The 12,864-nt window shown below is 46.0% G+C and overlaps 1 protein-coding gene across 5 annotated transcripts in view; it reads right to left on the bottom strand.

Annotated features, from left to right (window-relative positions):
- LOC140393096 (SPATS2-like protein) overlaps positions 1-12,864 on the bottom strand; it is a 266,110-nt gene that overhangs the window by 92,224 nt on the left and 161,022 nt on the right. The window lies entirely within an intron of this gene.

Here is a 12,864-nt window from a genome sequence, read left to right as displayed (position 1 = left end):
AAAGGACGACATTAGAACTGTCTGCAAACTGCATTTACTGTTTCAATGGTACTCTGCACAATCATAACTATCTGTCTGTTTTTTCAATTGGATGTTCAGAGATCGCCAAACAGATTTTGAAAACAGAAGACCATTTCTTGCACTTACTACAAGAAGACAATATTTACTATTTTTGGTAAATGAATCTTAAGTAGTTTCAAAGCAAGTGTCAGCACTAGAGCCAGGGTTCCACTTGTTGTCCATCTCTAAACCGTTTCCCGCCAGACTTTGTACTTCACAAATGTGGCAGCCTTTCATATAAATTACTAACACCCACTTATGTCGTAATGAATGAAAGGTGCTGGAAAAAATGGCAAAAGCAGTATTCATTTCTTCAGTCGATCGTGAAATAAATATACTACTGCTTTGAAGGATTCTAAACTGTTCATCAGATTAGCATATGAATACAACTTTGCTATTTGAATGTAAAATTATATGCGATAAGGTTGAGTTCTTATGAAAGAACTTATAAAATACAGATCTGAAATATTGAGCTGGATTTTCATTGCTGAGGTTGCTCGTGGGTGTAGGGAAATCTCCCGGCTCAGTGCTCTCAACTCGAGAGAAAGTGCCCACAAAGGTGTGATTTTCATTTTGGGGGTGCAGGGATCACTGAAGTCAGTCCTGCCAACCCCAGATATCGTTTGAAGGGAGCAACAGGAGCTGCTGAGTGTTAAGGCTGGCTGGTTAAAAGGCCAACCTGCAAGTCGAAGTTATAATGAAAACATTAGGCCAACTAGCCCTCACCCCTCGTACCATCTCACCACACCCCACACACTCTCCATGGCTCATTCATGCCAACACATGCCACCTTATGTTCCTCCACCCAACTCCCTTGGACCTCATGCCTCCCATTCAAACCTATGTCCCTCCACCCAACCCTATTGGTCCCTCATGCCATAAGCTAAGAATGCATAATGAGGCTTCGCTGAGAGCTCAAACATCCCTTAGTCTGTTGGAACAGCTGGATCTAAGGGAAAATATTGCTTGATTGGCAGCCCCTTCTCTTAGATCAATTTTGTCAATTGTACAATGTTTATTTGTAGAATATAAAGAGATGTCAGGTGTCCATAGTTTCTGCTATTGACACATTAAAGGTCCGGGCGATTGACATTTTTTACGGCTGTAGTAAAAGCAGCTCTTTAAAGAAAACTATGAATGAAATACCAAGATGGTGCCGGAGCGAGGCAACTTCTTGCAAGCTGTGCCCAGCATACCCTCTAATTCTATCTTTTACTCTCGTTCTATGCTTCTAAAACTTCATTCTAACTCTTTTAAACTCTCTAACAATGTTCTAATTCAATTACTTACCTCGTATTAAGTTGATCTTTTCTCTACACCTTGCTATAACTGTAACATTATATTCTGCAGTCTCTCCTTCCTTCCCTATGTACGGTATGCATTGTTTGTCCAGCATGCAAGAAACAATACTTTTCACTGTATACAAATACATGTGACAATAATAAATCAAATCAAATCAAAATTGTTTTTCAAGCTTTTCCACAATGCCATTGTTACTGCAGGATTCATTGGTTCTGTGAAGAATGTATGCAAGGTGAATAGGCAAGGAAGTGCCTGAGGGGCCACTGGGGGTGAGTGGAGGAGCATAGGTTGACATGGTGGCCAAAGGTTCCCTTATCCATAATATGGCTTATGACACTTCAGAGAGGCCATGAGTCCTTGAAAAACTGGCACAACTGCACACAACCTGCGGGGGCCTAGGAGACGCCTGTTCCCACCCCCAACCTCTAAAGGTCCGAGGAATCTCTCCGACTCTGTAAAAATCCAGCCCATTAACTCTTTTTCTCTTCACAGATTTGGCCTGACCTGGTGAGAATTTCCAGCATTTCTGTTTTAATATTATACATAACCTTCTCAAGGGCAATGAGAGATAGGCAATAAACACTGGTTTCGCCAGCAATATCCACATCCCATTAACAAATAAAAAAACATGTGGTCGAGTTTACTTTAGCTGGGCCAAATGGAATGAGAGAGTACGCAGATTATACATCTGGATGTGTCAATTATATCTACCTGAAGTGTTTTCCGTAGCTCGTGCTAAAAGAAAATAGTTAGCTTTGCTCTTTATTTTCATTTAATTTCTAAACTAAATAACAAATGATTCAATAAAGTTGCAGCTGTAACAAAAAAGGGTCTCTGCAAGGGCTCGGCTTTCATGCCACCAAAACCACATTTTTTCATTCATTACAGCTTAGGAAGGATTACATTTTTTTATTATCAAGGGAACTCTTTTGCCAACAGCACTCTGCTGTCTCCTGATCAGAACTGAAGTGAAAGAGATAGCATACCAAATGGAGACTGTCAGTGAAGAGGCCATTCTTCAATCATGAAATACAGATCATCTGAAAGTTTATGGTATTAAAATTTGAGTACAATTTGTTGTTAAGAGATACGAATGCTGATTATCCAGCACCCAACTTTATTGGAGGCTTTATCCTTGCCTGCAACCTCCTCAGAGTGGCAAACACCTACAGTTTGCCACTCTTAACGGACTTATCCACACTGGAATTCCAAAGTCCCTGTCTCGCCCAACTTTCCTTACTCAGGCTGGATGAGACAGGAGCTGCTGGCTGCACTGGCCTGGAGTAACTGGGGAACAGAGAAATAAGAAACACCCCATTTTTACAGCACTAGCTGACTAGCTGTTGGGAGGGAGTGTTGGGTTGGGTCTCCCTCTAACTATATCAGAGTAACAATCAGGATAAAACTGGCAGTACCATCTGAAGTTAACAATTTAAATCGCTTCCGTCAGATGGTTCTCAGCCGAGCGCAATTGTCCTGAGGAAGGTAACCCTTCTGGCCAATTGCCAGGTAAACCGTTATGTGGGAACTTCTGAGAGGGATTCCCCAGTGCATCATTGGGGTACCCCCTAAAGTGACGCTGGGGAACCCAGAGGTTTTAAGGTACAGGAAGTCCTCCAGCCTACTGCATCTGAGCCAGCTCTCTGGATAGGTTATCCAGGTGGACCCATTTCATCATGTTTTTCCCACACTTCTCATTTTTGTCTTTTTTCAAAATGTTTCTCTATTTCCCTTCAAAGCAATTCTGAATTCAATTGCGGCCAGTGTTTATGACAAAGCATTTCAGATCCCAACAGCTTTTCATGCAGAAACCCCAAAATTCTCTTAACCTCTCCCTTTGTCTTGTTGATGATCTTAAAGTTCTGCTGAACTTTCAAACCTTTTAAGTTCATCAATGTTGCAAGGAATTACTGTGTGTTGCAATAACAGTGAAGATACTTCCTAAACTGCCTATCTGCTCTCATCTCGAGAAAGAATTAAAGACACAGCCATTGGAAAGACAATTGACCATAAAAGACCTTGAACTATTGGATGGTTATTTCCCAGACGCTGATAATCTGCTGGCGATAGGAAATCCTTTTGCCTATCAGGAAATCCATTTGCCAATTTGCAATCTGACATTTCAGCAAATGTTTTTGCACCATGTAAAGAGGTGCAACTTCAGTTAGAGGCATCCCCTTGTTTGGCGATTATTCGCTAACGAGTATGATTGCCCACCTAAGAAACAGCGGGCGCGATCTGAATAGGGACAGAGTCCTGTAGTGCACAAGATTAACCGGGTGTTTCCCGGTGCTCGGTGAATCAAGAAACACCTCGCTATCTAATGCCCATCTGGGTAGATTGGGAGCCACAGCAGGGAACTCCCCAGTGAGGCCGCACTTAGCCTCGTTTTCTACACTGAGGAATTCTGCTCGCCAGGCCTCGTGAGTGCAGAAATGGCGTCCCTATGACTCAAGCCCTGACCCCCCCCCCCCCCCCAAGTCCCAACTCACTATCAAGGCTATGCACCCCCCCCCTCGCACCTCCCCCACACCTGCGCAGTGCACCCCCCCGGCCCGCTCACAACTGTGCATAAAATGCCAGTATTTTTGACAGGGCAATGCCAGGTTAGCCCTCAGGTGGCACTGCACAGAGGGCAACAACCTAGGGCCTCTAATCCCCTGGGAGACACCCACGAGTGCCGTTCCATCTGATCCCTGTTTGTGGAGACCAGCACTTAACGGCTCTCGCCCGAAGTCTTAAGGCGAGGGAGTTAGATCCCACGCCTTGGGTAGACCTCGAGAAGGCATATTAGAGTGAGACTAGCTGTCTCACACTAATATGCAGACTTGCCAGAAAGTGGTCCCACCCACAATGGAAAGGATTCACATCGCGACGTCGCGAGATCACGTTAGATCTTGCGAGCCGAAAGTGAGATCTTCCAGCATCCACCGGTCGTGTTGCACCACACTGTTTTTTGGACGCAATACGATCAGTAGATCCCGCAACCCCCTGGTCATAGGTCTGTGGGTTCTTGCATGGCTGATGAACCCGATCCTAGAGCCGCATCTTCAACTGCACACTTGGCATCTTCTGTGAGGTGGGATTGGTCCGTGGACTCTAGATCTCTGGTATTCCTTCTCAGGCTCCTTGTCCGAGCCTCCTCTTGCCGTCAGGTTTCCTCGAAGAATTGTGTTTCTTCAATCAGGAGGTTCCTCCAAGTAAGTCTCTTCTGAGAAAGGGTCTCTCAGACATTAACGTCTATGTTTCATTTCATGAGGTAAGCCTCAGGGTGCCTTTGAAGCACTTCTTTTGTCTTTCTCCGGTTTGGGTGCTTACCTTGAGCCAGATCAAGACGATTTTCTTCACCAGTAGGGATTATGGCATTCTTCTCACATGGTCGGCCCAGCGAAGTTGGGTTTGGATGATCATGGCCTTCATGCTGCTTGATTCCTTCAAGGACACTGATGGTAGTCTGCCTGCCATTCCAGATGATGCAAGGAATCTATCTCAGGCAGCATTGATGTTATCTCTCAAAGGCGTTGAGGTGATGTCTTTGCGCGGTTCAGGTTTCGGAGCAATACAGAAGAGTTGGGAGGTCAACTGCCTTGTACACGAGGGTCTTGGTGTCAAAAACATCCTTAGGAATCCAAAAGGGGCACTCGCAGATTGGATACGATGTTGGATCTCTGCAGCGATATCAGCCTTAGATGAGAGGTGGCTTCCCAGAAGGGGAAATGTTCCACATTCGGTAGGGTTTCTCTATGAATCTTGATGGATGTGGAGATGCCGGTGTTGGACTGGGGTGAGCACAGTAAGAAGTCTTACCACACCAGGTTAAAGTCCAACAGCTTTGTTCGCAGCGTCTGCATGGTCTCGCCAATGCACCACGCTTCGGGACATCCTTTCCTGCAGCGTATGAGGTAGACAACGTTGCGACTCGGCCAACGTTGTCTACCTCATACGCTGCAGGAAAGGATGTCCCGAAGCGTGGTACATTGGCGAGACCATGCAGACGCTGCGACAACGAATGAACGGACATCGCGCAACAATCACCAGGCAGGAATGTTCCCTTCCAGTCGGGGAACACTTCAGCAGTCAAGGGCATTCAGCCTCTGATCTCCGGGTAAGCGTTCTCCAAGGCGGCCTTCAGGACCCGCGACAACGCAGAATCGCCGAGCAGAAACTTATAGCCAAGTTCCGCACACATGAGTGCGGCCTCAACCGGGACCTGGGATTCATGTCGCATTACATTCATCCCCCACCATCTGGCCTGCGAAATCCTACCAACTGTCCTGGCTTGATGCAATTCACACCTCTTTAACCTGGGGTCACCCCATCTCTGGATCTGTAAAGATTTAATCACCTGCTAATGCTCGCATTCCAAGCATTGTTTGGCATCTTTGAATTTGTCTATATATGTGTTTCTGGAACATACCCCTTCATCCACCTGAGGAAGGAACAGTGCTCCGAAAGCTAGTGACATCGAAACAAAGCTGTTGGGCTTTAACCTGGTGTTGTAAGACTTCTTACTGTAATCTTGATGGAGGGAGAGACTGGTTCTTGCCCTGGGGCCGGTTGTTAAATGACTTGAGTCTTCTTGAAGTTGAGGCTGAGACCAATTCTTCAGTATGCTTCCACAAAGGTGTCAAGCATGACTTAGAGATTCTCTTCTGAGAGCGCGGAGATGGCGATGTTGTCTGCATACTATAGTTCCACAAGTGATTTTGGTGTTGTTTTCTTCTTGATTTTCAATCGGTTGAGGTTGAAATGTTTTCTGTCCATCCTGTAGATGATGTCCATTCCACTGGATCAAGATTAACTGCAGTGAAGAGAAAGTAAAAAGCCCTTTCTTCCAGACCTCTAGAGATCTCAGGGGAGAGCTCTCAGAAGTGTGCCTTCCCGAGTCTTCCAAACAGAGATTAGGTTTTCACAGACCTGACTGGAGACTGCTTGCAGCCTTTTGAACAGAGCTTAAACTTCACAGGCCCGGCTGGATAGAGAAAGTGTTTTAAACATGCTTCTGACTGCTCTTGATGTCTAAACCGAACTGAAATAAAATGGAGACTGCTCTCTTCTAAAGCGGTCTACTAATCACAATCAAAAACAAGATATGTCCCAGAATTTCAGAAAAATTAACTGGCTGCTCGTCAAGTCCATTAAAATGACATCACAGAACTATTCCACATAGCACATTGCACGGAGGGAATCATCAATGTCACTCTGTGAGCCTTAACTTCCAAATATTTTTCTTTGGATCTGGAAATATATCTGCGAAGAAGCTTTAATGTGGGGCTTAGGTGAAGATATGTTGATGAGAGAATGTGACTTTATTTATGGTTTCTGTGTAGCTGGAAGGTAATGTGCTTTTGTTCGTGATGGAATGCAAACTTCTGAAGTTTATGACCCATAAAGCGGAGGCTGTTGCAAAGCAGCGGTGACACAAGATGAATTGCATCCTATAGCCAAGAGGAGTGAATTTGGGCCACACCAAAAAAGTAAGGAGGAATGGGAGACTGGGGATAAAAGTTGGGAAATCGTCATTTCCGTTACCATAATCATACCATGGCTTCTGGAGTGTGACTCTTCTGGACACAGTTCAACGCCACTTCAAAGACAAAGAAGACAGACTTTGCCTGTGCTGAGAACACCAACAGTTCCTGGGATCATAGAATCATAGAATTTACAGTGCCGAAGGAGGCAATTCGGCTCCTCGAGACTGCACCGGCCCTTGGAAAGAGCACCCCACCAAAGCCCACACCTCCACCCTATCCCCGTAACCCCAGCTAACCTTTCTGGATGCTAAGGGCAATTGATCATGGCCAATTCACCTAACCTGCACATCTTTGGATCTTGAAAGATGATAAATTTCTATATTGTCTTTGCTGCTTCTTGTTAAGTATATGTTAAATCTTGATTAATGAATTCTAAATGCTAGTTATTCATACCTTGCAGGTCAAGCACAACAGAGGGCTCTTGTGTTAAAAATTGGGGCGGGATTCTCCCGCAACTGGCCGGATGGCCCGACGCCGGCACCAAGAGCGGCGGGAACCACTCCAGTGTCGGGCCGACCGGAAGGTGCAGAATCCTCCGTACTTCCGGGGGCTAGGCCGGCGGCGGAGGGTTGGAGCCATGCCAACCGGCGCTGAAGGGCTGGCGCCAGTCGCTGCATGCGCAGAACCGCCATCGTGGTTCCGCGCATGCGCTGGGGGGTTCCTGTCTGTGCCGGCCGTGGCGGAGCCCTACAGAGGCCGGCGCAGAAGGAAAGAGTGCCCCCACGGCACAGGCCCGCCTGCAGATTGGTGGGCCCGGTCACGGGCCAGGCCACCGTGGGGGCCCAGCCGGCCTACAAGCCAGGTCCCGCCGTGATGGACCATGTCCATTTCACGCCGGCAGGACTGGCCAGGAAATTAAGGCTGCTCAGCCCATCGGGGCCCGGAGAATTGCCGGGGGGGCCGCTGCCAATGGCCCCCGACCGGCACGGCGTAAACCCTGACCCCGCCCGAAAACCAGCGCCGGAGAGTACGGCAGCTGGCGTCGGAGCAGCGGCGCGGGATTCGCGCTGCCCCCCTCCCCCCCGGGGATTCTCCGACCCGGCGGGGGGTTGGAGAATCCCGCCCCAGATCTTAGAGTTTGTTTTAATTAGAAAGGTGTTATACCTCAAAACCTGAAACCTTGCTGTTAGAATTTTGCACTGGAGGGAATACAATATGATTGCACACAGAAATAAAAGTTGGATGGAAGCCCTGAAGTATAAATGATTGAAAATTGCCCAGATTGTTTTTCATACACCAGAAAAAATGAATGAAAATATGATTGTTCACTATAATATTGAACTCCATAGTTGAATCACCAAAAACAGAGGAGGTTTTCCTGGATTTGCACCCAGTTTGCCCAGATGTAGTGAACAGTGATAAATTGGGCATGTTAGAGGACATGTAAAAAATATGGATTGTGTTATCAGAGAGGCACAGACTACAAAACTGGAGGAAAGGAGGTATAAAGAGTGCTGGAGAAGTAAGATTAATTTTACATTGCCCTTGCAAAGAGCTGACATCGACAATGAATCACCTCATTTTGGACTGCTAACGTTTATGGCTCAATGATTCTGAATGTTAAAAGCCAATTTCCCTTGTATGTACCAACCTCAGTCTGTTCAATGAACACATTAAAACAACAAATGACTCAGATTGATATTGGGCTTTTCAAGCAGTAAACTGTCTCAAGGAGTTTCGCAGGATGATCAGATGAAAATTGACACCAAGCCCGAGAAGGATACATTTGGACAGGTTTGTGGCAAAAGTAGACTCTAAGAAGGCTCTTAAAGGACGAGACATAAGAGAGAGAAAAGGGAAGTAATTCCAGAGCATTGGAGCTGGACTTTCTGATTTGTTTCCTTCTGGGCTATAAATACTTATAGTTCTATGATTCTAAAGATTAAAAATTAACTTTGAGAAAAATAAATTTAAAATGTTACACTGAACAGCAGGCTGTAACGGCAGTGCATCAGTATTGGGCTGTGCTACTGCTGAAAATCATTCAAAATATATTCTAATAGTTGAAAGCGTGGAGAGAAACATTTGACAGAAATAAGTATAACTCACTGAGAGCCTGAGTAATTAGAACCTCCTTTACCTGCCATAATAAGGAAACTCCCCTGATGGTCATGATAATTGTTGAATATTCAAGATAGCTCACATTTTGGGCTTTGACCTCTGGTGCAGCACTAACGAGGCACAGTGTGGATACAACCACAATAGATGAATTTAATCTAACATGTGCTGCGGAGCTTATTAATATCAAACAGGAGATCAGTGATGTTGTACATCTTGAAAAGATCTGTGACATTGATGTTCTGGCGATTAAATGGGAAGGTAGGTAATTGGCAAGGTGGGTAATGGAGGTGTCAGTGTATATGCAAATTAAACAGATTAAAACTCAGGGAATTCATGAATTTAGGATTTTCCCTAAAGGCGTCTAAACCCCGCTGTCGGGGTGAAATATAGGACCAAAACCTGCAACATGCAGGGAAGCAGTCACTCATTGTGATTTTATCCAGGGTAGCCAATTAATGATTAGAGGGTGTGCTCACCATTTAATTAAGGACAATGGCTGTGATGCAGCTAAGAAGGGAGAGATCATTTCAAAATGGAAATGTCTTCTCTCTGGGTTTTTAAAGTTTAAATAAAAAAATGGATTTTGCAGGCAGGCCACCACTGGGGGATCGGGGTAGGATGGAGCTGTGAAACTGACATGCCGATCGGTGGTGCTATTTTTAGCTCCAATTCACCTCTGATCCCAGCCTCAGTAGTCTAAAATTCAAGTTCTTAATGTTGGACTGATAGTTCCAAATTCTCCTAAAATGGACCTAAGTTATCCGACAATAACAGGATGTATAACAGTTGGCTCCAAATAATGATTTATTAAAATCACAGTTTAATATTTTGTCCAGCAATAGAGATTTAATTTCAAATCCAGATGACCTCACATGTTTTTTCCAAAAATCTGGTCGAATTTACTTCAGGCCCCAACCAAACTTTTAATATTTTTAACTCTTTGACAGACCTTTTCACATGAAAGAACCATTTACTCTGAATTGGCCTGACAAGCAATGATCATTCCTCCAGTTCAACAAATACTCGAGATTTGGTAATTCTGGAGTCCAGTGGTGGGCGGGAAGCTCAGCATGATTCATACCAGGCGGTGGGTGGGTGAACTTGTGCAATCTTCTACTTTTCAGTTTATCAATTATGAATCTGCGAGGAGCTTGATGAATCTCATGGTGGGGCAGGCAGGAAGACGCTTGCCCCACCGTTACCTCATGGGGTCAAAGGTCCTGGCACCAGATTTAAAGGGCACCCAAACAGACGTTCACTCATTGCAGCCAGAAGCTCTGCGCTACTCCTCTTGAGTCCTTGCAGTCGCAGCTCCCACTGGAGATGCTCACAGATATAAGCAACATATGAGGACACCTCCAGCACTGTCTTTTGCTCATCTCTAGATAAGAGCACCACTATCCCATGGTCAATCCACTTTACATGCATTTCCTTCCCTTAGACCTGCCACTCATTACCATACTCATGCCCATCCTGAACGTTACAGTGGTCCATGATCACCAGCCTCTTGAGCCTATAGAGCCCCGCTGCCTCTTACTGCCAAGGCCTTGCTCCTCCTTGTCTAGTGCCAACCGGTGACAGACCCTCCGTCTCTTCATCTGGATGAGAGCCATTAACAAGACAGGGTTGCCTGAAGCCTGCATCATCGACCCCTCAATGTGTGAATGAATTGAAGTAATACATTAAGTGAGCATGTCTTTTACAGGTTTCCTGCCATTTTAAAGTTGGCAGGCAAGTGTTAAATCCTTCACCTGCCCTCTGGCTAGACACTAACATCCCCACTCCTTAAAGTAAAGGACATCTTTCAGGACCATAGATGGGTGTTCCTCCCATTCACACATGAAGGTATATGGAGACATTGCTCTTTGACCAGGGTGATGAGAGCCATATGAAAGAAGCCTCATGCAGAGTCTTTTCTGTTTCTCTCCACTACCCTCGAAACTCTACAGAGATAATAGCCCTAGCTGCATAGAAAGACGAACTGCATGATCCCTTTCCAGCCATGACCATTCATCTGGGAAGGGATCAATGGGTTTCAGGTGCTCTCTGAGGTTTCAGCCATGGGTCCCGACCACAGCCAAATGGCCAATATTTACATGTCAGCAATATTTCAAAAAGTATGTTTGTTAGAATTTCTTCATAATAATCAACATCAAACCAGAAGAAAAGAATGCAAACAGTCCCAGCTAATAAAGTTTAAAAAAAACACATAATACATAATTACCTGAAATACTAAAACTAACCTAAACCCCCGAACAATTGATGGTGACTAAATCCTAAAAAAAGGAAATAAATGGTCGCTATCTTAGGTAGAACCTCTGCACTGATCCCCTGATGGTGAATTTGACCTTCTCCAAGTGTAGGAATGACATTAAGTCACCCACCAAGCATAGGCACTGGGTGGAGTGGGAGACCTCCAACAAGCAATATTCACCTCTGAGCGATCAGCGAAGCAAAGACGACAACATCTGCCTCTACCCCAGACTGAATCAAATGCGGAATCTGACCCCTCAAATATGGCCATCAGCGGACAGGGTCTAAATCCACATGGAGTATCTACGACATGGTGTTAAAGAAGGAAGCACAGAAGCCTACAAGTTTGGGACAGGACCAGAACAAATGTGCGTGGCTAGCTAGGCCAAAAGAAAATGATCACACCCATCTTCAAAATTTTGGGAAGACCCACTCATCCCTACCCTAGTCAAATGCGTCTTGTGTAACACCTTAAACTGAATTAAGCTCAACCGAGCATATGAGGACGTGGAGTTGACCCTGTGAAGGGCCTCACTCCAAACCTCACTAGTAGGTCTAGGGCCCAATTCACCTTCCCATTTTGTCCTCACCCTGGTTAACGGAACACAATCTGATGAGAGAATATGGCCATATGAGTCTAAAATACACCCCTCACCAGGCCGAGCCAGGGACAGAACCCTCTTCATCAAGAAAGAAGGTAGCGGATGTCCGGTGGCGGGGATGTGCAGAGCGGACACATGAAAGGTGGCTCTCTTCCTGAAAACTTGGAACGAGGCACTTTAATCCCAAAATAGCCTGCTGAAATCAGGAGAAAACATCTCTCAACCTCCTCCAACATCATCAGGACAAGACATGCCAAGCGGCAGCAACTCCAGAGGCTGAAAAGGCAGCAAAAGCCTGGAAAGAAGAAAGGAGGAAATGGCAAGCAGGACGGCGAGACCCCAGCCACACCTGAATCGGATGGACTGTCAGGCTTCACACAGAGCTCCCCACCCCCGACGACTCGCCTTGAGGTGAGTTCTGCTGCGCCTCATTGTCTGACAAAGTCTGACTCCTGTCTTTAAGATTCCTTCTCGCCGGTCCAAAACGTTTATGGGGGTGGGCTGTGGGAGATGGTGAATGGTTAGTGCTTACTCACTGGGGATGCTGTCATACAAGGCGGGCACACATTGCTTCTCGGTGAGGATTCAAGTGTGAGGGATGTTCAAGTGTCCTGCACTCACCCCCAGCCCAGCCGGCCACCACACAACACCCAGCCCCAACCAATCCTTCACACTGTGACAGAGGTTAGAGGCAGATCGTGCAAAAGTATTTCATGGTGAGTATTTACAATATGTGTGCCCTCCCCCTTGCTATTTACTCCATGCTACACTCTTGCCAACTTAAGTGTCATCTATCTTTCTACTCTTATGTGGCCTACCGCTTCTTCTCAGTGTTATCCAAGGCAGCCCATCAGGAGTGGAGGCGGCCTGCTGCTTGTCTCACCCATTGCCCTGTGATGCACTTGGCTGTCGTCCTCTGGAGGGCCTGGGCCTTGATGGGCGAGTTCTACCTTCTGCCCATTGTCCAGCGGGTCACCAGTATCAGGTCCAGGGGGAGGGGGGGGAGTTGAGGGGGATTCAAAAGGGATTCAGTTTTCCAGCGTCTCCCCTGT

Source organism: Scyliorhinus torazame, chromosome 2 (assembly GCF_047496885.1).
Source record: "Scyliorhinus torazame isolate Kashiwa2021f chromosome 2, sScyTor2.1, whole genome shotgun sequence".
NCBI classification, from domain to species: Eukaryota; Metazoa; Chordata; class Chondrichthyes; order Carcharhiniformes; family Scyliorhinidae; genus Scyliorhinus; species Scyliorhinus torazame.
This window is presented reverse-complemented; position numbering and strand designations above follow the sequence as displayed.